Source organism: Salmo salar, chromosome 15 (assembly GCF_965601325.2).
Source record: "Salmo salar chromosome 15, fSalSal1, whole genome shotgun sequence".
Taxonomy (NCBI): domain Eukaryota; kingdom Metazoa; phylum Chordata; class Actinopteri; order Salmoniformes; family Salmonidae; genus Salmo; species Salmo salar.
In genome coordinates, this window is record NC_138305.1 from 49305807 (window position 1) to 49332115 (window position 26309).

Genomic DNA, 26309 nt, shown 5'->3' on the forward strand with positions numbered 1-26309 from the left:
TACCAAAAAAGTGGCCGTGTGTTGGCTTTGTTGTTGTTTTGAATCACAGGAATTGTTAACACCTGCGGTTGATGGACGCCGCTGTCCTGGCAGCCGTAGTCAGAGGGCCCGCTGATGTCATTACTGCTGTAAAATACAGCACCTAGAAACACAGGTAAACACATTTGTGCCTGACACATTCAAACATGGCTTCCAATGCTCATCTATCAAACAGAGATGTGGAACATTAGGTTTTTATTGCCCAATGTCCCTCTTGACAACGTTAGACTTTTAGAACAATGGCAATGTATTGTCTTGATTCAATAAGCTGTCACGTCCTGACCAGTAATAGGGGTTATTTGTTATTGTAGTTTGGTCAGGACGTGGCAGAGGGTATTCGTTTTATGTGGTTCGGGGTGGTGGTTTGTTTAGAAGGGTGTTTGATTTATTATTTCCGGGTTTTGGGTTATGTTGTATGTTTTTGTATTTCTATGTTCTTTCTAGTTTAGTATTTCTATGTTTAGGTATTGGGTGTTGGACTCTCAATTGGAGGCAGGTGTTTTCTAGTTGCCTCTGATTGAGAGTCCTATAATTAGGTATGTGTTTGGAGTTTGTGGGAGATTGTGCTAGGTATAGTTTAGTTGCCTTACCAGCCTGTTATGCGTCAATGTGTTTTGTGTACGTGTTTATCTTGGTTTCCCTTCTTTTCCTAAATAAAGAAGATGAGTACACATGATCCCGCTGCATTTTGTTCCGACAATGATTTCTCTTTATCTTCAGACGAAGAAGAGTGTAACATAAGCAAAAGGTGCAGTGTCTTCTTCATGGCAGTCACCATCTGTCTTTCAGCAATACTTGATATTTGTTGATGCCTACTTATTGAAACCAAAATAATCACTGAGTTCATAGTAGGTTGTTATTAGGTTTTCAGTATTCAACAATATACTGTACCACATTGAGTGATATTTTGAGAGCGTGAAGGCCAGTATCTGCCTTGAAAACATGTCAAACAAACGAAAACATGTCAAATGGCCAGCTCATATTTTCAATCAAAACAAAGAGTATTTTCATCAAGAATATCAAATAAACAATTGCCTCACAACCAAGCATTACTAAATATAATGCATCAATTTAGTTCTCTCTTCTTCGGCTTAGTCAAAGAGCAATGCTTTCTGAAGATATGTTTCATAGTGTGGTATTATTTATTAGCTAAAGCCTGGGTTTTAAAGCTGTAGACTATTACTAATTGCCGATGGCGTGAGAGAAAACAATGGTCCTACGTGTGAATGTGTGCAGTAGCTTGATGTATCAGTGTGAATACATGTGCGTGTGCATTAGTGTGTTTGTATGTGTGAGAGAGAGAGCGCAAGAGAGAGAGTTAGCGAGCAAGAGCGAGAGGGGGAAAGAGAAATTACCGTTTTTTTCTATCGCCTTGGTGCAATTTTCACAAGTATGTGGTACATTTCACAACGCTTAGTACAAAACTCAAAGCAGATCATCAAAAGGCAGTTGTTTCAAAACTCTAAGCACATTTTCAATTGACTAAGTATAATACACAAAATCATACAGTAATTTTTTCGTGTTTCATCTAGACACACATTGCAATACTTCTCATTGCAATACTTCTTCATATAAAGTAATTGCTTTTCACAATGTAATGCTCACATTACTTTTGATATGATTATCTTTTCATTTTTTTAAATACATTTTACGATTACTTAATCCGACTGCTCATAATTGATAGTCACTTAAACGTTTGGTAAACCTATGCATTTTAAATTGGTGTCACGTTAAATTGGAGGCCATATTTAGTTGTGTTTGTTTCACTTGTGTTTTGTGGGTGGTTATTTTCTGTATAGCCTGTGTGACTTATGGAACTGTTTTTCGTTGTACGTTTAATTAAGTGGTTTCATCAAATGAATTAAGTATGAGCACTTTACCCGCTGCGCCTTGGTCCTATCCTTACGACGCCTATGACAATTGGTTTGTCTTCTACAGATTTTGAGAACTACATGACAATGTCCAGTTGAAGTCGGAAGTTTACATACACTTAGGTTGGAGTCATTAAAACTTGTTTTTTAACCACTCCACAAATTTCTTGTTAACAAACTATCGTTTTGGCAAGTCGGTTAGGATATCTACTTTGTGCATGACACAAGTAATTTTTCCAACAATTGTTTACAGACAGATTATTTCACTTATAATTAATACACTAAGTTGACTGTGCCTTTAAACAGCTTGGAAAATTCCAGAATATGATGTCATGGCTTTAGAAGCTTCTGATAGGCTAATTGACATAATTTGACTCATTGGAGGTGTACCTGTGGATGTATTTCAAGGCCTACCTTCAAACTCAGTGCCTCTTTGCTTGACATCATGGGAAAATCAAAAGAAATCAGTTAAGACCTCAGAAAATAAATTGTTGTCACGTCCTGACCAGCAGAGGGCGTAATTGTGTTAGTTTTGGTCAGGATGTGGCAGGGGGTTTGTGTTTGTTAAATGTTGTGTTAAACCTGCCTTCAATTGGACTCCCAATTGAAGGCAGGTGTGTTGAGTTGCCTTTGATTGGGAGTCCTATATAGTAGTGTGTGTTTTTCTTTGGGGTTGTGGGTAGTTGTTTTTGCACTGCATGTTGTGTGCCTGCAAAACTGTTCCTGTCTTCGTGAGTATCGTTTATTGTTTTTGCCTGTGGATGCTTTACTTAAGTTTATTAAAAAAACTATGAGTATCCACATTCCCGCTGCGCCTTGGTCCATTTTTGAAGACAGTTGTTACAGAACTACCCACCACAAAAGGACCAAGCAGCGGAAGAGGAGGAAGCCACAAGAGAACAGCGTGGATGGATGGACTTGGCAGGATGAGCGAAGATTCTGGGAGGACAAGTTAAGGGAGCCGGAGAGGCACCCCCAATAAAAAATTTGGGGGGGCACATGGGTAGTTTGGCCAGGCCAACGAAGAGCCGTAAGCCAGCTACCCGTGATTACAGGGAGGTGCGTATGAGGTGGAGGGCGCCATGTTACGCTGAGGTACGCACCATCTCGCCTATATGTACGCACAGGCCAGTCCGCCCTGTACCAGCGCCCCGCATGTGCCAGGGTGAGGTGAGCATCGAGCCGGAAGAGGTGATGCCAACCCTGCGCTCAAGACCGCCAGTGCGCCTCGAGGGTCCTCGAGGGTCCCGCTATACGCACTAGCATGGAGGTGCGTGTCTCCAGGCTGGCACGTCCAGTACCAGCCCCACGCATCAGGCGTTTAGTGCGTCAGCCCAGCCTCGCCAGTCAGGAGTCGCCAGAGCTGCCCGCCAGTCAAGAGTCGCCAGAGCCGCCCGCCAGTCAAGAGTCGCCAGAGCGGCCCGCCAGTCAAGAATCGCCAGAGCCGCCCACCAGTCAAGAGTCGCCAGAGCAGCCCGCCAGTCAAGAGTCGCCAGAGCCGCCCGCCAGTCAAGAGTCGCCAGAGCCGCCCGCCAGTCAAGAGTCGCCAGAGCCGCCCGCCAGTCAAGAGTCGCCAGAGCCGCCCGCCAGTCAAGAGACGCCGGCCAGTCAAGAGTCGCCAGAGCCGCCCGACTGCCCCGCCTGTCCTCCGGCCCAGCCCGAGTGGCCCGCCTGTCCTCCGGCCCAGCCCGAGTGGCCCGCCTGTCCGCCGGCCCAGCCCGAGTGGCCCGCCTGTCCGCCGGCCCAGCCCGAGTGGCCCGCCTGTCCTCCGGCCCAGCCCGAGAGGCCCGCCTGTCCTCCGGCCCAGCCCGAGAGGCCCCCGCCTGTCCTCCGGCCCAGCCCGAGAGGCCCGCCTGTCCTCCGGCCCAGCCCGAGAGGCCCGCCTGTCCTCCGGCCCAGCCCGAGTGGCCCGCATGTCTTCCGGCCCAGCCAGAGTGGTCCGTCTGCCAGGGTCAGCCCGAGTGGCCCGTCTGCCCGGCGTAGCTATCGGCGCCACCGAAGTGGGCGACGCCGAAGGTGGAGCGAGGTCCACGTCCTGCACCTGAGCCACCTCCAGGATAGGTGGGTTGGGGAGGGAGGGTGTAGCACAGTGCCGTCGGTGACGGCAGCCACCCTCCCTTCCCTCCCTTATTGTTTAGGGGGATATTTTTTTGTTTGGGGGTTTGTTTTTTCTTTTAGGTGCATTCTGGGGTCTGCACCTTGAGGGGGGGGTACTGTCACGTCCTGACCAGCAGAGGGCTTAATTGTGTTAGTTTTGGTCAGGATGTGGCAGGGGGTTTGTGTTTGTTAAATGTTGTGTTAAACCTGCCTTCAATTGGACTCCCAATTGAAGGCAGGTGTGTTGAGTTGCCTTTGATTGGGAGTCCTATATAGTAGTGTGTGTTTTTCTTTGGGGTTGTGGGTAGTTGTTTTTGCACTGCATGTTGTGTGCCTGCAAAACTGTTCCTGTCTTCGTGAGTATCGTTTATTGTTTCTGCCTGTGGATGATTTACTTCAGTTTATTAAAAAAACTATGAGTATCCACATTCCCGCTGCGCCTTGGTCCATTTTTGAAGACAGTTGTTACAATTGTAGACCTCCACAAGTCTGGTTCATCCTTGGGAGCAATTTCCAAACGCCTGATGGTACCGCGTTCATCTGTACAAACAATAGTACGCAAGTATAAACACCATGGGACCACGCAGCTGTCATAACGCTCAGGAGTGAGACGCGTTCTGTCTCCTAGAGATGAACGTACTTTGGTGCGAAAAGTGCAAATCAATCCCAGAACAACAGCAAAGGACCTTGTGCAGATGCTGGAGGAAACAGGTACAAAAGTATCTGTATCCACAGTAAAACGAGTCCTATATTGACATAACCTGAAAGGCCACTCAGCAAGGAAGAAGCCACTACTCCAAAACCGGCACAAAAAAAGCCAGACAACGGTTTACAATTGCACATGTGGACAAAGATCGTACTTTTTGGAGAAATGTCCTCTGGTCTGATGAAACAAAAATAGAACTGTTCGGCCATAGTGACCAATGTTATGTTTGGAGGAAAAAGGGGGGAGGCTTGCAAGCCAAAGAACACCATCCCAACCGTGAAGCACAGGGGTCGCAGCATCATGTTGTGGGGGTGCTTTGCTGCAGGAGGGACTGGTGCACTTCACAAAATAGATGGCATCATGAGGAGGAAAATTATGTGGATATATTGAAGCAACGTCTCAAGACATCAGTCAGGAAGTTAAAGCTTGGTCGCAAATGGGTCTTCCTAATGGACAATGACCCAATCATACTTCCAAAGTTGTCGCAAAATGGCTTAAGGACAACAAAGTCAAGGTATTGGAGTGGCCATCACAAAGCCCTCAATCCCATAGAAAATTTTTGGGCAGAACTGAAAAAGCATGTGCGAGCAAGGAAGCCTACAAACCTGACTCAGTTACACCAGCTCTGTCAGGAGGAATGGGTCAAAATTCACCCAACTTATTGTGGGAAGCTTGTGGAAGGCTACCCGAAACGTTTGACCCAAGTTAAACAATTTAAAGGCAATACTACCAAATACTAATTTAGTGTATGTAAACGTCTGACCCACTGGGAATGTGATGAAAGAAATATAAGCTGAAGTAAATCCTTCTCTCTACTATTATTCTGACATTTCACATTCTTTCACATGACCTAAGACAGGGAATTTTTACTAGGATTAAATGTCAGGAATTGTGAAAATCTGAGTTTAAAATGTATTTGGCTGAGGTGTATGTAAACTTCCAACTTCAACTGTACGTTTGTAAAGTATAAACATATAAAGTATGATATATACTGTTATGTACTATTATGATGATGACTATTATGATTTTACTTCACAGTAAGTAAAAAGAAAAGTTCTATAACAAATGCATCCCCTATCCAGTAAACATGCATCCAGTTGCTGTTTTTTTTTATGGGCCAATGCAGTGCTGTAATACCACAGGTGTTACATGATTATTAAGTTGCAACAATGAGTACACACATTTTCATATGTGACCCCAGTGGAAATAGAACCCACAACTCTGGTGTTCCTAGTGCCATGATTTTACTAACTAAGCCACGCACGACCACAACAATACAATACATGTTTACAATACAGGTGGAAAGTGTATTACCTAATGTAAAAAAAACTGTGCAATGTCTGTAATTTACAGTACTTTAGCATATTACAATAAATGTGCAATTTTGAAACATTTATTTGGCATTTATTTGCTAGGTTAAAACCTGTTGGGGCTCGGGGGCAGTATTGAGAAATTTTGAAAAAAATATGTGCCCATTTTTAACTGCCTCCTACACCAACTCAGAAGCTAGGATATGCATATTATTAACACATTCGGATAGAAAACACTCTGAATTTTCTAAAACAGTTTGAATGGTGTCTGTAAGTATAACAAAACTCATATTGCAGGCAAAAACCTGTGAAAAATAGATTAAAAAAAAAATTGAATTTTGTGACTGTACTATTTAGTGTCATTGTTTTATAGATACCATAGTGAGAAAGGATTCATTTCGCAACTCCTACGGCTTCCACTAGATGTCAACGATCTTTATAAAGTTGTTTGAAGCGTCTATGATGAACAGAGACCGGATGACAAGGAAGAGAAGTTGACCTCCCTGGGATGTCGTCACTTCATTATTGGCTGCACCTGCGCAATCATGTGATGCGATACATTTTTCAAAGACGTTTTTCAAGACACAGGAGAGGTCGGGTTGAAACATTACTGATGTTTCACGTTAAAAATGGCTCTAAAGATTGATGCTAAACAACGTTTGACATGTTTGAACAATGTAAATAGATTATTTTTTTTACTTTTCGCCGTGACTCCCCCCCCCCCCCCCGCGCTACTTTTTAGTAGCCTACCGAAGCGCTAACAACTTGGAGTTATTGGGACATCAATTATGAACTTTGTTGAAAGAAACCACATTTGCAGTGGACCTGGGATGCGTGGAATTGCCAATAGATGAAGAGAATCAAAGGTAAGGGAATATTGACAATAGTAATTTTGATATTACATGGTTACAAGATGGTGCTAACCTGTATAGCCTAGCCTATTGTTCTTAGCACAGCACCCGGTTTATTGCAAATTGTGATTTCCCAGTAAAGTTATTTTGAAATCTGGCATTGCAGTAGCATTTACGAAATGTTAAACTATGAATATTTGAATGACAATAATATAATTTACCAATGTTATCGAATAGTAATTTTGTGATTTGTAACGTTGTTCACCGGAAGCATTTGAGAGAAAAAAAAATCGGATTTTCACCGCTTCGGTAAAATGCTGTTTTTGGATATAAATATGAACTTGATGGAACAAAAAATGCATGTATTGTGTAACATAATGTCTTAGGAGTGTCATCTGAGGAAGATTGTCAAAGGTTGGTGCATAATTCTAGCTGGTTATCCGCTTATGGTGACGCCTGTCTTTGAATTGACAAAACATTACACACAGCTATTTTCAATGTACTCTCCTAACATAACCTAACTTTATGCTTTCGCCGTAAAGCCTCTTTGAAATCGGACAATGTGGTTGGATTTAGGAGATGTTTATCTTTCAAATTGTGAGAAATAGTTGATTGTTTGAGAAATTGAAATTATTAGATTCTTGCAGTTTTTGAATTTCCCGCCATGGTCTCTTGACAATAAATCCCGATATCGGGATAAGATCCCCAACAGTTAATCTAGATTCTAAAATAAAGAAATTGTGTATCATTATGTTGTGTATTAGTGTTTAAATCATTGTTCTCGTGGTATTTCACAGTAAATGTATATTTTGGATCAATGGCTGTGTGGTGAAGGATTTCTCCAAACTAAATGAATAAAGTGTTTTGAATACAATACTTGCTGTGTTACAAGTGTACAAAATTACAAACGGGTAACAAAGACTTTTTATAACTCACCACATACTTGTGAAAATAGCACAAAAGCGATTGAAAAAAAAGTGTAACATAGGTGTTAGTCACCACTAAGACACATGAAATCACTCTCACCCTATGTTTTGGGAACATGCAAGTGATGTCACTGGGATTACAGAGTCTCACACAGTTCTGTGGAACACACGGGCCTAGGACTTACACTGTAGTGACACCAAGCCAGCCTGGAATAAGAGGGAGAAGAGGTGGAGTTGGTAGCACAATGTGGGGGCAGGGGGACTATGTTTTGGTAAGAGAGAGTCTATTTTTGAATTGGGTTCCCGTTAGAAATAATCACACTTGAATGGCATTCATAGCCTCTTCACTTTAGCAGCGAAAGGATTTCATTGCGCCTGCTGTCTGCAGTCCTCGTATTATGTGTGTGTGTGCATCAGAGGAGGCTGATGGGCAGAGATAAAGGAGGACGTGCTCATTGTAATGGCTGGAATGGATAGAAGGGTATTCAACACATGGTATCAAATGTGATTTTCATGTGTTTGATACCGTTCCATTTATTCCATTCATTCTAGCCACACACCAGCCTCCTCTGGTGTGTGTGTGTCTGTGTGTGTGTGTGTGTGTGTGTGGTAGCAGCTTCACATTCGACGTGCATGTCGGTGTGTGTGATGAGTGATGAGTGATGAGGACTGCAATTACTCAAGGGGACTGGGCTGTAATGTTTGATTTGTTCCAAATGAAAGGTGCGTTCCATTGGCCAGACGCATCTGCTTCAGCCATGAAAAAAATATATAATTGCACACATTGTTTTATTGTATAATTTCACAGGTCAGTAAAAGGATTGAGAATGTGGTTGCCATTTATTTCTCGACGACATGAAAATGCAAATAAACCGTTGGCAGACGGGAATAGTCTAACTCCTTCACACAATAAGTACTGTATAATAAGAATGCAAAAATCGAACATTTTAGTCTACACACCCAAAATGAGCGACCAACCAAGAAACAGGCATATAATAGCCCACAATATTTTGAAACACTGTAATTGGCTTATGGATGTATGGATGTCTCATCAGAACAGCTACGGGTAATCCTCCAAAGGATCTGGTTTCCTTCAAATATCATCCAATTTCTTGAAAAACATGATTTTGGCTGTTCACGACCTTTAAATGCACTGGAAACAAATGATCCATCCTCTTCTTCTCTTTCTCTCCTCCTCTCTCCCTCTTACTGAAGAAGTGTCTCATTACAATCAAGCTCTTCTCTCCTGCGACACAGTCAGTGTGAAGGCCCACCAGCTGCTGCTCATGGTTCTATTTTCTTTTCCCCTTTTTAGTGTCAGCTGATATACTGTTGAGAGGGTAGACAAAAAAGAGGAGAGTGTGTGTGTGTGTGTGTGTGTGTGTGTGTGTGTGTGTGTGTGTGTGTGTGTGTGTGTGTGTGTGTGTCATGGATGATATACTTAAGCAATAAGCCACGAGGGGGTGTGGTATATGGCCAATATACCACGGCTAAAGGCTGTTCTTATCTGCGACGCAACGCGGAGTGCCCTTAGCCGTGGTATATTGCCGATATACCACAAACCCCCGAGGTGCCTTATTGCTATTATACAATGGTTATCAATGTAATTAGAGCATTAAAAATACATGTTTTGCCATACCCATGGTATACGGTCTGATATACCACAACTGTCAGCCAATCAGCATTCAGGGCTCGAACCACCCAGTTTATAATTTACTGTAGATGGGGCAATACAGTGACTTCTTCCCAATCCCCAATGTAATAGGCATGAACTCTCGTTCTCCCTATATCTCACACGGGCCTGTATGCACACACACACTGAACAGGCAACCTTAGCTGGGTATGTTATTAACGTACTTCTGTGGTGACAAGACAAAGCGCTAATTATTATTCTACAGCTAGGGTTAAAGACCCCAGCTGCAGCTAGGCCCCTATGTTATTACACCTCAAACCCCCCCCCCCCCCCCCCCCCCACACACACACACACACACACACACACACTTCCTCAGTCCCAACACTTGCCAAATCAGCTTGCAGTTCCAACACAAATAACTTTAGGAGCTCCAAGTGCCTATTCACCCAGTGGATCTCAGAGATGCACTAGGGGCTGGGTTTTGGGTGGTGTGTGTGCATGCATGCGTTCGTGCGTGTGGCTGTGTGGCCTCTTGAATTGGAGTTGTAGGGGACATTCATCCATAGAGCCATCTCATTTGCTCAGTTGGTTACGCGTGTCACACTTAACTTTCCCATCCGTCACTTTTTCCACACCTCCCGAACCCACCCCCAAGCCACGCCCCCACTGTGCGCCCAGTTCAGAGATTGAGTTACGTGACATTACAGAGAGAGCTCTCAATTTGACTTTTCAAGCAGGCATGCGTTCCCATAACGATGAGGGGCGACATGGGTTCCCATTACAATGAACAGACACGCATGTACAAACAAACACAGTCACGCATACGCACTCACACACAGGCACATAGAGATACATAGTCATGCATGTGCACTCATATACACACACACAAATGAAGACCTCCAACCCTAGAGATGCGGAATGTGTGTGGTACTACCTAACATTCCTTAACCAGCTCAGGGTAAAGACAAAAGGACTGGGGTGGGTTAGGGGGTGGGGGCAGATAAAATAGCCATTCTCTCTCCGCAGGGGGGACTGGACGAGGGCAGCTGTCCTTCAGTAAATTGATAGAGAGATCAAGGTTCATTGGTCCCGTCAGCCTTAGGGCTTAGTAATCCCCACAAGCCTCTGTAGGGTCCTTGCTCCTCTCCCCCCAGAACCCAGGGGGGCCAAAAGGGTTGTGGGTGTGGCGGCCATTCTCCAGCATAATAAAGACGACAAAACAAGAATTCCGAACTTTCCGGCTAACACATCCTGGCTTAGGCTATAGGGAGAACAATAGTAGCCTTGCCTAAAAATATGAGGGTCGAAATAACACTGGAGGTTTTCCATTACAAAGGCCTCTGTTGGAAAGTGGGGGAGTGGGGATGGGGGCTGGCTCTTTGGGGGCCTCTATCCACGAAACACGAGTTACACACACGGATCGGGTTCCCTTTATTTTAAGCCCTACCTGGAAACAGACAAGGAGAGGGAAAGGCATGTTTGAAGTGAGAGGTGGTGGCAGACTGCTTGGTACAACCACACAATCTATTCTGCCACTGACCACTTCCGCTCAAAATAAACTGGGAATATTCACCATGGTTCCTCTACAGTGCCATCAAACATAAAATATATTACATCATTTTTTTGTATCCTATATCACATAGAGGCATTTAGTCAAGTGTCAATTTGGGATTTGGACAATGGTGGACCTGTCCTCAAACATTCCTTGCCTTTAAGTGATCACATTTGCACACACAAAAATTGGCAGATATGATTTCAGTCCAGTCTTTCTTCAAATACCCTACACACCACACACCACAGAAGGTGAACATGGGGATTCGATTATGTGTTATCGCAACTGATGACACACAGTGCTATTTGGGATTCTGGAGCATCTCCTGTGCCGGCAGCGGCGAATGGCGACCGAGTGTCCAGACCGTAGGTTGAAGCGATTCGGACTGTCCAGCCCCACACCCCGGGCATCTTAACAAGAGGTGCAGCAGGCACCTCTGCTAAGTGCATTCCCAGGGGCCCTGGCTCTCTCATCCAGGGCCCAGCTCAAATCCCCCTGCTTGACCCCTTACTGATAAACTACGCTACCAACTATGCTTGGCGCTTTATAACGAGAGAAAGAAGAAAGGGAGAAAAACAGGATAGAAGAGAAAGGAATAGGGTGTGAGTCTATGGGATGCGGGCAGGCTCCATGTCTGGCATGCTGGCTAAGCCTGTCGGGACCTGGCCTGCGTCAGGCGGCCGCAGACCCTAAGTTGGGGTGATGGAAAGGGCCCTGAGAAAGGGTCTCAAACCAGGATGCTCGCTTGAGGGATTAGCACATTGAGGGGTGTCCCAGGGTCGAACTAGCAAGAAGATAAGGCGTTGGGCCCCTGTGGGGACTGTCCAAATGGGGCCCTTTAAAGATGAGTGCATTGCATGGTAAACAAGTCCACTCTAACCATGTTATAAAATGTTGTAGAACCACTAGTTACTACTACTAAATATGCCTTCCAGGAGCAGTAAAGGGAATGGCTCTGCAAAGTATGCTCCGCACAGAATTGCATCCTTCCTTCCTTGAAGTAAGCACTGTAAGTAAGTAATTGGATAGGTGAAAGCAAGTTTACCACCCTGTTACTTTCAGGAGTTATTCACTTTGCTCTGTTCCAGTGCTATACTTAAGCAATAAGGCATGAGGGGGTGTGGCACAGTGCCTTGCAAAAGTATTCACCCCCCTTGCTGTTTTTCCTATTTTGTTGCATTACAACCTGTAATTTAAATAGATTTTTATTTGGATTTCATGTAATGGACATACACAAAATAGTCCAAATTGGTGAAGTGAAATGAAAAAAATGTTTTAAAAAAATTATACAAAATAAAAACGGAATAGTGGTGCATGCATATGTATTCACCCCCTTTGCTATGAAGCTCTTACATAAGATCTGGTGCAACCAATTACCTTCAGAAGTCACATAATTAGTTAAATGAAGTCCACCTGTGTGCAATCTAAGTGTCACATGATCTGTCACATGATCTCAGTATATATACACCTGTTCTGAAAAGCCCCAGAGTCTGCAACACCACTAAGCAAGGGGCACCACCAAGCAAGTGGCACCAAGCAAGTGGCACCAAGGAGCTCTCCAAACAGGTCAGGGACAAAGTTGTGGAGAAGTACAGATCAGGGTTGGGTTATAAGAAAATATCCGAAACTTTGAACATCCCACGGAGCACCATTAAATCAATTATTAAAAAGTGGAAAGAATATGGCACCACAACAAACCTGACAAGAGAGGGCCGCCCACCAAAACCCACAGACCAGGCAATGAGGGCATTAATCAGAGAGGCAACAAAGAGTAAAAATAATAAATAAAAACAGTAAAAATAAATGTTTTGTCATACACATGGTATATGGTCTGATATACCATGGCTGTCAGCCAATCAGCATTCAGGGCTCAAACCACCCAGTTTATACATCTGAATCCCTCACACCCACCAATGAATGCCAAGCTCAGGGTCACTCCAGGTATCACAAGTATGTCTGGGTGTGTCAATCAACTGCTACCCTGAAATAGCAAATATCTCGACACACAGAGACACATACCATATGACTATAACATAGAACACACACCCTCTCACATGCTCCTAATATCAACGCTTAAACACATTTACACTGCACATGAAGTAGACTGCTTCTCTCTATGCTCTTTGCTCGTTCAGTCCTCTAAATAAAGGCTATACTGCACTGACTGTCACTCTGGAGAAATGTATTGTCTAAAATGATGAAATTGTACATGTAAATAAATATGGAATTAGGTTTTGTAAATAAATGTACATAAATATTCTGCACATATTCTTTATAACAGAAAAATTCTAGTGTAAGACAATCATATTAACAAGTCAATGCATATCTTTTTGTATGTTTCGATTGTGAAACTATGTAACATCCTCAAAACTATTGCGTAAGGCATATTCAAAGGCCAATTCAGGGGACTGCGTCAGACAGTGAATAACTCTCTCCTCCTGCCCTCTTCTGAAGATCTGAAAAAAGATACTTGATTGCCCCATATTCCTTTCCAGAGAACTGCCACGTTGCCGCACCCCTGGAGCAGAAGGGGAGGAGACGGCATCTATGATATCCGGAGCGGCAGGTGGGGTAGCCTAGTGGTTAGAGCATTGGGCCAGTAACCGAAAGGTTGCTGGATTGAATCCCCGAGCTGATAAGGTAAAAATATGTCGTTCTGTCCCCGAACAAGGCAGTTAACCCACTGTTCCCCGGTAGCTGTCATTGTAAATAAGAATTTGTTCTTAACTGACTTGCCTAGTGAAATAAAGATTAAGATTAAAGATGAAATAAAAAAATATCCACCAGATTCTTCCTGCTGGACTTGGGACTCAAACTGGCAAACCTCTCAGATTGCTGTCCCGCTTGCCACTTCTACCCTCCATCCTTATGTGAATGCTCCTTGAACTTGAAGGGTCCTCCTTTCACACTACATTGGCCCAGTGCAGCTCCAGGGAAAAATGCTATCCTTTTGGGCCAGCAATTCCCCTCCCACCCCGCTTATCAGCCTTCCCAGCTGGGTCCTATATGCCAATATCAAATGGCCCGGGCCGAGGAGAAAGGCATGCGCTCCCTTTCAGTCTGAACATTGTTTGGTCTGCCTGTGTTTGTTTAGATGTAAATCAGCCAGCAAAAGTGTTACATCCTGTCCCCATATGTAGGGTGGGAGTCCCGGGCTCCGCCAGAGGAGGAGGAAACCGGCCAAGCTGAGATTGGGACCAAACGGAATGTTCGGACAGGTGACATCATCCATCCGCGTCCCAAGGTTGGGTTGGCCACCTCTCCTGCCTCGTTACTCAACACGTTCGGAACGTCCCCTCTTAACACTGTTGTGATTGCGCTGATTAGTATTATTGTTAGCACGAACACCGAGCTGGCCCACTATATGGTGTCAGCCCTGGAAAAACGGTGGGAAAGGCCAAATTAAGTTTTTAGAATAATTTGTTATTGTCCAAGTTTCATTAAAACTGTATTACCTGAACACTTGTGGCTTGAGTCAGAGTTGAGATAAGGGAACACAACTCAGACTTTTGCGTATGTCATTCATTGTGGAAGACATTATCATTAATGCCGCCCATTTACTACGCAATATCAGTGGTGGAAAAGTACCCTATTGTCATTCTTGAGTAAAAGTAAAGTAAAGTAAAATGAAAGTAAAAGTAAAAAAGTGAAAGTCACCCAGTAAAATGCCTCTTGAGTAAAAGTCTAAAAGTATTTGGTTTTAAATATACTTAAGTAGTGAAGTAAAAGTAAAAGTAATCAAAAATATAAATAGTACAGTACAGATACCACAAAAAACTACTTAAGTAGTACTTTAAAGTAATATTTACTTAAGTACTTTACACCACTGCGCAATACTACAACCTTGCCATCTCTGAGTGAACCAACACTACAGTAAGATAGAACAGTTAGTCCAGGAATCATCAACTAGATTCAGCCGCAGGCCGATTTTTTTTGTTGCGTGGATGTCGGGAGGCCAGAACATAATGACAAATAATTTGTAGACTGCAAATAGACCACAAGAAGCCCAAACAGATATAACATTTGACTAAGACAATAATTTCAAATCTTGCTTACATTTGTATACCACCACGTGTATCTCTATTATGCGTGGGAATACTTGGGAACAGAGGGGGGGACCACCCATGGGTTAAATTCAGCCGGCGGGCCGCCATTTGGGGAACACTGAGTTAGTCCATAAAGATAGATCTCTTGCCATATTCAAACCAAGCCAGTAGACATGTTTTCGAAACATCACTGTTTTCTCTCGGCATGTTTGGTTTCATGTGCTAACCCTTTACGCTTGTGGGAATTAGCCTATATGGATAGGGCTATATTGGAAATGTCTCTTACAGAAGAAATAGGAAAAGCATATGCATAAGCATGGTATCAATTGAAAGGGAAACGTTTGGAGATTATAGAACAATCATTAGACCAAACAGTTCACCTGACACAAGACTGAATCCAAACATTACACTGTTGATTTTTTTTACAAATTTTACATTTACTGTACTTTTCGCCGCATTTGTTGATAACGAAATCTGAAAATAATCTGGATACATTCAGTAACATGAAAACAATATTCCTGGAAAATGTGGGGTAGGTGCAACATAAGTGTTACGGGCGTCATATAGAGGAGACCAAGGCGCAGCATGTAGAGTGCTCATCGTTATACACTGCTCAAAACAATAAAGGGAACACTTAAACAACACAATGTAACTCCAAGTCAATCACACTTCTGTGAAATCAAACTGTCCACTTAGGAAGCAACACTGATTGACAATAAATTTCACATGCTGTTGTGCAAATGGAATAGACAACAGGTGGAAATTATAGGCAATTAGCAAGACACCCCCAATAAAGGAGTGGTTCTGCAGGTGGGGACCACAGACCACTTCTCAGTTCCTATGCTTCCTGGCTGATGTTTTGGTCACTTTTGAATGCTGGCGGTGCTTTCACTCTAGTGGTAGCATGAGACGGAATCTACAACCCACACAAGTGGCTCAGGTAGTGCAGCTCATCCAGGATGGCACATCAATGCGAGCTGTGGCAAGAATGTTTGCTGTGTCTGTCAGCGTAGTGTCCAGAGCATGGAGGCGCTACCAGGAGACAGGCCAGTACATCAGGAGATGTGGAGGAGGCCGTAGGAGGGCAACAACCCAGCAGCAGGACCGCTACCTCCGCCTTTGTGCAAGGAGGAGCAGGAGAAGCACTGCCAGAGCCCTGCAAAATGACCTCCAGCAGGCCACAAATGTGCATGTGTCTGCTCAAACGGTCAGAAACAGACTCCATGAGGGTGGTATGAGGGCCCGACGTCCACAGGTGGGGGTTGTGCTTACAGCCCAACACCGTGCAGGATGTTTGGCATTTGCCAGAGAACACCAAGATTGGCAAATTCGCCACTGGCGCCCTGTGCTCTTCACAGATGAAAGCAGGTTCACACTGAGCACGTGACAGACGTGACAGAGTCTGGAGACGCCGTGGAGAACGTTCTGCTGCCTGCAACATCCTCCAGCATGACCGGTTTGGCGGTGGGTCAGTCATGGTGTGGGGTGGCATTTCTTTGGGGGGCCGCACAGCCCTCTGTGTGCTCGCCAGAGGTAGCCTGACTGCCATTAGGTACCGAGATGAGATCCTCAGACCCCTTGTGAGACCATATGCTGTTGCGGTTGGCCCTGGGTTCCTCCTAATGCAAGACAATGCTAGACCTCATGTGGCTGGAGTGTGTCAGCAGTTCCTGCAAGAGGAAGGCATTGATGCTATGGACTGGCCCGCCTGTTCCCCAGACCTGAATTCAATTGAGCACATCTGGGACATCATGTCTCGCTCCATCCACCAACGCCACGTTGCACCCCAGACTGTCCAGGAGTTGGCGGATGCTTTAGTCCAGGTCTGGGAGGAGATCTTTCAGGAGACCATCCGCCACCTCATCAGGAGCATGCCCAGGCGTTGTAGGGAGGTCATACAGGCACGTGGAGGCCACACACACTACTGAGCCTCATTTTGACTTGTTTTAAGGACACTACATCAAAGTTGGATCAGTCTGTAGTGTGGCTTTCCACTTTAATTTTGAGTGTGACTCCAAATCCCGACCTCCATGGGTTGATAAATTGGATTTCCATTGATTATTTTTGTGTGATTTTGTTGTCAGCATATTCAACTATGTAAAGAAAAAAGTATTTAATAAGATTATTTCTTTCATTCAGATCTAGGATGTGTTGTTTAAGTGTTCCCTTTATTTTTTGAGCAGTATATATTTTAATGGAAACGAACACACAAAAAATGTTGCTGTTGCCTTCTTAGCCGTTCCGCCCAGTATCGCCGTTCCGCCTTCGCTGCCTCTATCTCCTCCGGCGGGCGCGATACTCTCCCGGCCTTGTCCAAGGTCCTGCCCCATCTAGAATCTCTTCCCAGGTCCAGTCTTCTGAACCACACTGCTTGGTCCCACTCGTCTTCCTGGGGAGTGCACGCTGCTTGGTCCGTTGGTGGTGGGTAGTTCTGTTACGGGCGTCGTATAGAGGAGACCAAGGCGCAGCGTGTAGAGTGCTCATCGTTATATATTTGAATGGAAACGAACACTAGACAAAATAACAAAATGACAGCCAACAGTTCCGTCAGGTTTACAAACTAAACAGAAAACAACTACCCACGAAAACAAAGGGAAAAACAGGCTGCCTGTGTATGGCCTCCAATCAGAGACAACGATAGACAGCTGCCTCTGATTGGAAACCATACCCGGCCAAAACATAGAAAACAAAACATAGAATGCCCACCCACCTATCACACCCTGACCTAACTAAACAGAGAAAACACAGCTCTCCTAGGTCAGAGCGTGACAATAAGCCCCAAAAAATGACAAGGGTTTGAGTGAGAGGGCACAACTTGCAGACTTGTTTACGTGCTGCTGTGCGTTTTGTTGCCGATCTTACTTTGCTACCTGACTACTTCACGGTTTTTACTTTTTCATTACCGTATATTTTTAGTTTTTCCCTCACTCAACTTTTTTCATTCAACTTTTTCACCCCGGAGGTTTTATCTGGACATGGTTCGTCAGGACTTCAAACAGCCGAAGCTAAGTAACATTAACATGATGCCTTCTAATTGCAGTCGCTGTACTCATAATATACAGGAGAACGATCGCCTTACGGCAAGGATAGCTGTGCTGCAAGCCCAGCTTCAGACGCAATCGTTAGGCAAGGGTAATTTCAGTGTAGGAGAGGATGAAACAGCGTCTGTGCCACCAGTAAGTACAGATAGTAACGTTAGTATAAACCCCCTCGCACGGTCCCCGCAGCCGGACAACTTCCTCATGGCTTCTGGAGGGAAACGCTGTAGGAATGCTCAACCGGTGTCGCTTATTCAGCCGACAGAAACTTTCAACCGGTTCTCCCCATTAAGCGAGTCGGAGTCGGAGGCTGAAACTTCTCTGGTCTCTGCTCCTCCCGTTATGGGGTCTGAGACGCCGAAGCCTCTCACCATTAGCTCTGACAAATTGAAAACCCTAGTCATTGGCGACTCCATTACCCGCAGTATTAGACTAAAAACTAATAATCCAGCGATCATACACTGTTTACCAGGGGGCAGGGCTACCGACGTTAAGGCTAATCTAAAGACGGTGCTGGCTAAAGCTAAAACTGGCGAGTGTAGAGAGTATAGAGATATTGTTATCCACGTCGGCACCAACGATGTTAGGATGAAACAGTCAGAGGTCACCAAGCGCAACATAGCTTCAGCGTGTAAATCAGCTAGAAAGATGTGTCGGCATCGATTAATTGTCTCTGGCCCCCTCCCAGTTAGGGGGAGTGATGAGCTCTACAGCAGAGTCTCACAACTCAATCGCTGGTTGAAAACTGTTTTCAGCCCCTCCCAAAAGATAGAATTTGTAGATAATTGGCCCTCTTTCTGGGACTCACCCACAAACAGGACCAAGCCTGGCCTGTTGAGGAGTGACGGACTCCATCCTAGCTGGAGGGGTGCTCTCATCTTATCTACGAACATAGACAGGGCTCTAACTCCTCTAGCTCCACAATGAAATAGGGTGCAGGCCAGGCAGCAGGCTGTTAGCCAGCCTGCCAGCTTAGTGTAGTCAGCTCAGCTATCCCCATTGAGACCGTGTCTGTGCCTCGATTTAGGTTGGGCAAAATTAAAGATGGCAGTGTTCGCTTTAGCAATCTCACTAGTATAAAGACCTCCTCCATTCCTGCCATTATTGAAAGAGATTGTGATACCTCACATCTCAAAATAGGACTACTTAATGTTAGATCCCTCACTTCAAAGGCAGTTATAGTCAATGAACTAATCACTGATCATAATCTTGATGTGATTGGCCTGACTGAAACATGGCTTAAGCCTGATGAATTTACTGTGTTAAATGAGGCCTCACCCCCTGGTTACACTAGTGACCATATCCCCCGCGCATCCCGCAAAGGCGGAGGTGTTGCTAACATTTATGATAGCAAATTTAAATTTACCGCAAAAAAAACAACAACGACGTTTTCGTCTTTTGAGATTCTAGTTATGAAATCTATGCAGCCTACTCAATCACTTTTTATAGCTACTGTTTACAGACCTCCTGGGCCATATGTAGCGTTCCTCACTGAGTTCCTATCGGACCTTGTAGTCATCGCAGATAATATTCTAATTTTTGGTGACTGTAATATTCACATGGAAATTCCACAGACCCACTCCAAAAGGCTTTCGGAGCCATCATCGACTCAGTGGGTTTTGTCCAACATGTCTCTGGACCTACTCACTGCCACAGTCATACTCTGGACCTAGTTTTGTCCCATGGAATAAATGTTGTGGATCTTAATGTTTTTCCTCATAATCCTGGACTATCGGACCACCATTTTATTACGTTCGCAATCGCAACAAATAATCTGCTCAGACCCCAACCAAGAAGCATTAAAAGTCGTGCTATAAATTCTCAGACAACCCAAAGATTCCTTGATGCCCTTCCAGACTCCCTCTGCCTACCCAAGGACGTCAGAGGACAAAAATCAGTTAACCACCTAACCGAACTCAATTTAACTCAATTTAACCTTGCGCAATACCCTAGATGCAGTTGCACCGCTAAAAACTAAAAACATTTGTCATAAGAAACTAGCTCCCTGGTATACAGAAAATACACGAGCTCTGAAGCAAGCTTCCAGAAAATTGGAACTGAAATGGCGCCACACCAAACTGGAAGTCTTCCGACTAGCTTGGAAAGACAGTACCGTGCAGTATCGAAGAGCCTTCACTGCTGCTCGATCATCCTATTTTTCCAACTTAATTGAGGAAAATAAGAACAATCCGAAATTTATTTTGATATTGTGGCAAAGTTAACTAAAAAGCAACATTCCCCAGGAGAGGATGGCTCTCACTTCAGCAGTGATGAATTCATGAACTTCTTTGAAGAAAAGATCATGATCATTAGAAAGCAAATTACGGACTCCTCTTTAAATCTGCGTATTCCTCCAAAGCTCCGTTGTCCTGAGTTTGCACAACCCTGCCAGGACCTAGGATCAAGGGAGACACTAAAGTGTTTTAGTACTATATCTCTTGACACAATGATGAAAACAATCATGATCTCTAAACCTTCAAGCTGCATACTGGACCCAACTAAACTACTGAAAGAGCTGCTTTCTGTGCTTGGCCCTCCTATGTTGAACATAATAAATGTCTCTCTATCCACCGGATGTGTACCAAACTCACTAAAAGTGGCAGTAATAAAGCCTCTCTTGAAAAAGCCAAATCTTGACCCAGAAATTATAAAAAGCTATTGGCCTATATCGAATCTTCCATTCCTCTCAACATTTTTTGAAAAAGCTGTTGCGCAGCAACTCACTGCCTTCCTGAAGACAAACAATGTACACGAAACGCTTCAGTCTGGTTTTAGACCCCATCATAGCACTGAGACCGCACTTGTGAAGGTGGTAAATGACCTTTTAATGACGTCAGACCGAGGTTCTGCGTCTGTCCTCGTGCTCCTAGATCTTAGTGCTGCTTTTGATACCATCGATCACCACATTCTTTTGGAGAGATTGGAAACCCAAATTGGTCTACATGGACAAGTTCTGGCCTGGTTTAGGTCTTATCTGTCGGAAAGATATCAGTTTGTCTCTGTGAATGGTTTGTCCTCTGACAAATCAACTGTAAATTTCGGTGTTCCTCAAGGTTCCGTTTTAGGACCACTATTGTTTTCACTATATATTTTACCTCTTGGGGATGTCATTCGAAAACATAATGTTAAATTTCACTGCTATGCGGATGACACACAGCTGTACATTTCAATGAAACATGGTGAATTGAAATGTGTCTAGAAGCCTGTGTCTCAGACATAAGGAAGTGGATGGCTGCAAACTTTCTACTCTTAAACTCGGACAATACAGAGATGCTTGTTCTAGGTCCCAAGAAACAAAGAGATCTTCTGTTGAATCTGACAATTAATTTGGATGGTTGTACAGTCGTCTCAAATAAAACTGTGAAGGACCTCGGCGTTACTCTGGACCCTGATCTCTCTTTTGAAGAACATATCAAGACTGTTTCAAGGACAGCTTTTTTCCATCTACGTAACATTGCAAAAATCAGAAACTTTCTGTCCAAAAATGACGCAGAAAAATTAATCCATGCCTTTGTTACTTCTAGGTTGGACTACTGCAATGCTCTACTTTCCGGCTACCCGGATAAAGCACTAAATAAACTTCAGTTAGTGCTAAATACGGCTGCTAGAATCCTGACTAGAACCAAAAAAATTGATCATATTACTCCAGTGCTAGCCTCCCTACACTGGCTTCCTGTTAAGGCAAGGGTTGATTTCAAAGTTTTACTGCTAACCTACAAAGCATTACATGGGCTTGCTCCTACCTATCTTTCCGATTTGGTCCTGCCGTACATACCTACACGTACGCTACGGTCACAAGACGCGGGCCTCCTAATTGTTCCTAGAATTTCTAAGCAAACAGCTGGAGGCAGGGCTTTCTCCTATAGAGCTCCATTTTTATGGAATAGTCTGCCTACCCATGTGAGAGACGCAGATTCAGTCTCAACCTTTAAGTCTTTACTGAAGACATATCTCTTCAGTAGGTCCTATGATTAAGTGTAGTCTGGCCCAGGGGTGTGAAGGTGAACGGAAAGGCTGGATCAACGTACCGCCCTTGCTGTCTCTGCCTGGCCGGTTTCCCCTCTTTCCACTGGGATTCTCTGCCTCTACCCCTATTACGGGGGCTGAGTCACTGGCTTACTGATGTTCTTCCATGCCGTCCCTGGGAGGGGTGCGTCACTTGAGTGGGTTGAGTCACTGACGTGGTCTTCCTGTCTGGGTTGGCGCCCCCCTTGGGCTGTGCTGTGGGCGAGATCTTTGTGGGCTATACTTGGCCTTGTCCCGGGATGGTAAGTTGGTGGTTGGAGATATCCCTCCAGTGGTGTGGAGGCTGTGCTTTGGCAAAGTGGGTGGGGTTATATCCTACCTGTTTGGCCCTGTCCGGGGGTTTCATCGGATGGGGCCACAGTGTCTCCTGACCCCTCCTGTCTCAGCCCCAGTATTTATGCTGCAGTAGTTTATGTGTCGGGGGGCTAGGGTCAGTCTGTCACATCTGGAGTATTTCTCTTGTCTTTTCTGGTGTCCTGTGTGAATTTAAATATGCTCTAATTTTCTCTTTTTCTTTCTTTCTTTCTCTCTCTCGGAGGACCTGAGCCCTAGGACCATGCCTCAGGACTACCTGGCTTGATGACTCCTTGCTGTCCCCAGTTCACCTGGCCGTGCTGCTGCTCCAGTTCCAACTGTTCTGCCTGCAGCTATGGAACCCTGACCTGTTCACCGGACGTGCTACCTGTCCCAGACCTGTTGTCCCAGACCTGCTGGAAACCCGACCTATTCACCGGATGTGCTACATGTCCCAGACCTGCTGTTTTCAACTCTCTAGAGACAGCAGGAGTGGTAGAGATACTCTCAAAGATCGGCTATGAAAAAGCCAACTGACACTTACTCTTGTGTTACTGACTTGTTGCACCCTCGACAACTACTATGATTATTATTATTTGACAATGCTGGTCATTTATGAACATTTGAACATCTAGGCCATGTGCTGTTATAATCTCCACCCGGCACAGCCAGAAGAGGACTGGTTCCTCTCTAGGTTTCTTCCTAGGTTTGGCCTTTCTAGGGAGTTTTTCCTAGCCACCGTGCTTCTACACCTGCATTGCTTGCTGTTTGGGGTTTTAGGCTGGGTTTCTGTACAGCACTTTGTGATATCAGCTGATGTAAGAAGGGCTATATAAATACATTTGATTTTATTTGATTTGATTTGGTGTCTCCACGTGGCCACACACCTCTCCAAAGTGTGCGCAGTTCCTAAGTAAATTCATTGCACTTTTATTACTCAAAGAAGGTGTTTTTTTGAGCTCTCCTAGCTGTGCCGTTGAGGGACTAGAGAAAGCACACTTGTAGTTGGTGTTTACGCAATAAAAAAATGACCCATTATAAATCGCAATCTGGGTCAGGTGGGCATCATTTGAAATAGAAACCAATCTCAGTAGAAAGGAGTCATGCGTACATTCAGGTGCACGTTCCGCAACAAATTATCTTCACAATAGACAAACATAGGCTCATTCTGTTCAGAACAACCCAGGGTGTGAGTCCATGTCATCTTGTAACTCTACATTTGCATTTTCGTCATTTTGCAGACGTTGTTATCCAGAGCAATTTACATGAGCAATTAGGATTAAGTGCGTTGGCTGGGTGGTTACTCAAAAACTGTCATTGTTTTGCTGAGATTGAAGAGAGTTGACAAAGTGTAGGGTGTTGACGAGTTTGTGTATACTCTTTACTATACTATCAATCTGTGAACCCCTTTGAATAAAATGGCTGGCGTGAAGATGAATGTTTAAAGGAAGGGCTGGTACTTGGCTTTGGCTTGAGACAGAGCATGTCTTAAAGAATAGCCATTTATAAAATAGGGCAGGGACCCTTGGGAAGTACTGTGTGTTATTTTGGGAGAATACATCCAAATGGGAGTGCTACTGGTACAGCAAGGGCATGGAGAGACAGCTCTAAGTGTGAAATTGGCACCTGGTATACATAGAAGACATCTTTCTTTTGACATGTAATGGCCAACATCTTGTTTACAGAGACCACAAAAGACAAAGACAACAAAATACACACGTTGGTTAATACAGTGTTATTTGTTTCTTTTTTTGGTGACCAAATGTTTAATTATTTGTCATTTTTTATTAGGGGGGGTTGTTACAGGTACAATCTTAAAATATATGTATTTTCATATATTCAGTCCATATCACATTTTCATGTATTATTTTCCATATATATATATTTCTGTTGTACCTTTGGCCTGCCACTCAGGAAAAAAAAGAAGAGAATATATATATTCTAGGTCTGATGGGGATGGATGCGTTTTCTCAATTGGATTTGCTCAACTGCTGCGTCCTCTCTATTCTATCTTTTCTTTGCTTCCTTTTGAAGAAGGTCAAAAGTCATCAAGGAAAGGCGGTGAGGAGAGGGAACATAGACATAATGCGCTTGTATGCAATGAGACTTCCTTCTCCACTCGAGCGTCATCAGGTATATTACGTTTACAGCGGTGGTACCCAAAATAAATGTGTAAACTGATCAAATGAATTAAGTTAGTTGTGCAAGACATTTTATAGATAAAACCTATATGCTACTTATCGTTTTAAATGTGTGCATGCTTTTCTCCTTCGACAAAACAAAAGCTAATTCAAATGGGGTGTGGCAGATTTCAAAATTCTTCCACAAAGGACTCAGGTAGGATACACATTACTAGCCTCGATGAAAGGTGGCTATCAAGTAGGGGAGGACACTGTTCCATTCGTCTACCAACGAATTGAAATCGCCTCGACCACTTATCGGTTTCCGTGTCACGGTGGAGAGAGGACAGAGGAGAGAGGACGGAGGACAGACTTTTGCCCAAATGAGAAAAGGCCGGAGTCTGCCCTACCCCGCTTCAGGAGAGGAGGGGATATCCGATTTCTCACAATGCTCTAGAGATCAGGGGGCAATTACATACTCTCTGTGTGTGACCTTGACCTGGGAGAAAATCTGTCTCTTAACAGCAGCGTCTTCACCGAGCAATTTAGCTTGACGCTCTACTTCTGAATCTTAAATCTGAAAATATGTCAATCTCAATCAAACACCCGGGAGATTTAGACCATTGACACAGATGATGTCAGTAACAGTGATAGTTTACATCACGGTATAACTTACAATGTTTGACTTCCCATTGTAGGGATTTCCCAAAAAATAATACTTTTCCTGATGGCATTTCAAAAATATTTTAGGTTGGATAAGTACAAGAAGAGAACAGACAAACTAAGTGCCCTTCAGCATACCAGGCATTTGAGCCAATCACATTCTCATTTTTAGCTTTAATTTTCCCAAAGATAAACTGGGACATTTACCGCCTATTTCTGTCGCTCCCTCTGAGAGGTGGTCCACAGAGTATCTAAGCACGCAGTGACAGTCAAATTCATTTAGGCACCTATTAGAGTGCATCGCAATGCTGCAAAGCTTCAAATGCCGAGACTGAGCACACAAAAAAATGTAGTTTAACAATGAGAGATGGTTTTCACCTTTGACCTTGGTGTAGATCGAAGGACATACTGAACCTCACGATCTACTGAAGTCAATCACTGTTCTGAAGAAAAAGACCAACAGAGAGACAGAGGGAAAGAGAGAGACTGAGAGAGAAAGAGTAAGAGTAATAGAAAGACAGGGAAAGTCAGTAAGCTTCTTCAGCTGGTTTGAATATATTATAAGCTGAGGCGCATGGCCAGATAAGAAGCTGGAGGTCACCATTAAACACCCCAGCTTACCCCCAAAGTCAGATAAAACACACAACTTAATGGCTTCCTTCCTCTCAGATCGATTTAAACCAGATGTTTTGCCTTTGACCTGAACATCACAGAAATATGTTATTTGAACGGTAACACAAGCATCAGATAACTATATTCTGTTATTTTATTATATTTTGAGAGAGAGAGAGGGAGAAAGAGAGAGAGCGAGAGAGAGAGAGAGAGCTGGCACGAGAGAGCACAGCTGATGCTATTGGGTCTTGAAGTGGAGAGAACAAGGTGGTGATAAAATGTGAAGATATTCCCCCATTTTAATTAACAGCATTTGGGATAACATCTTCATCTATCGCAGGGACGGTTTCACGCAGCAGTAATCTCTTTAGTGGCCTCAGACAGTATTGTCGTTATCGTTCTGTATTTTTGAAGTCAGAGATATCTCAGACTGCCCGGCTGCAAATTACGTGCGCAGATCAGCTGGAAACGGAGAGACTTTATTTTGGTTGCGTGATTCAAAAGTGCTGCAGGATAGTGTGACTC

At 44.1% G+C, this 26309-nt stretch overlaps 1 long non-coding RNA gene across 1 annotated transcript; it reads left to right on the forward strand.

The window, feature by feature from the left end:
• The first annotated feature begins 6380 nt into the window (after positions 1-6380).
• Positions 6381-24579, forward strand: LOC145860881 (uncharacterized). Its single transcript, XR_014380629.1, has 2 exons — positions 6381-6889; positions 22634-24579. It is a non-coding gene; the product is annotated as an uncharacterized LOC145860881 (long non-coding RNA).
• The last annotated feature ends 1730 nt before the right edge of the window (positions 24580-26309 follow it).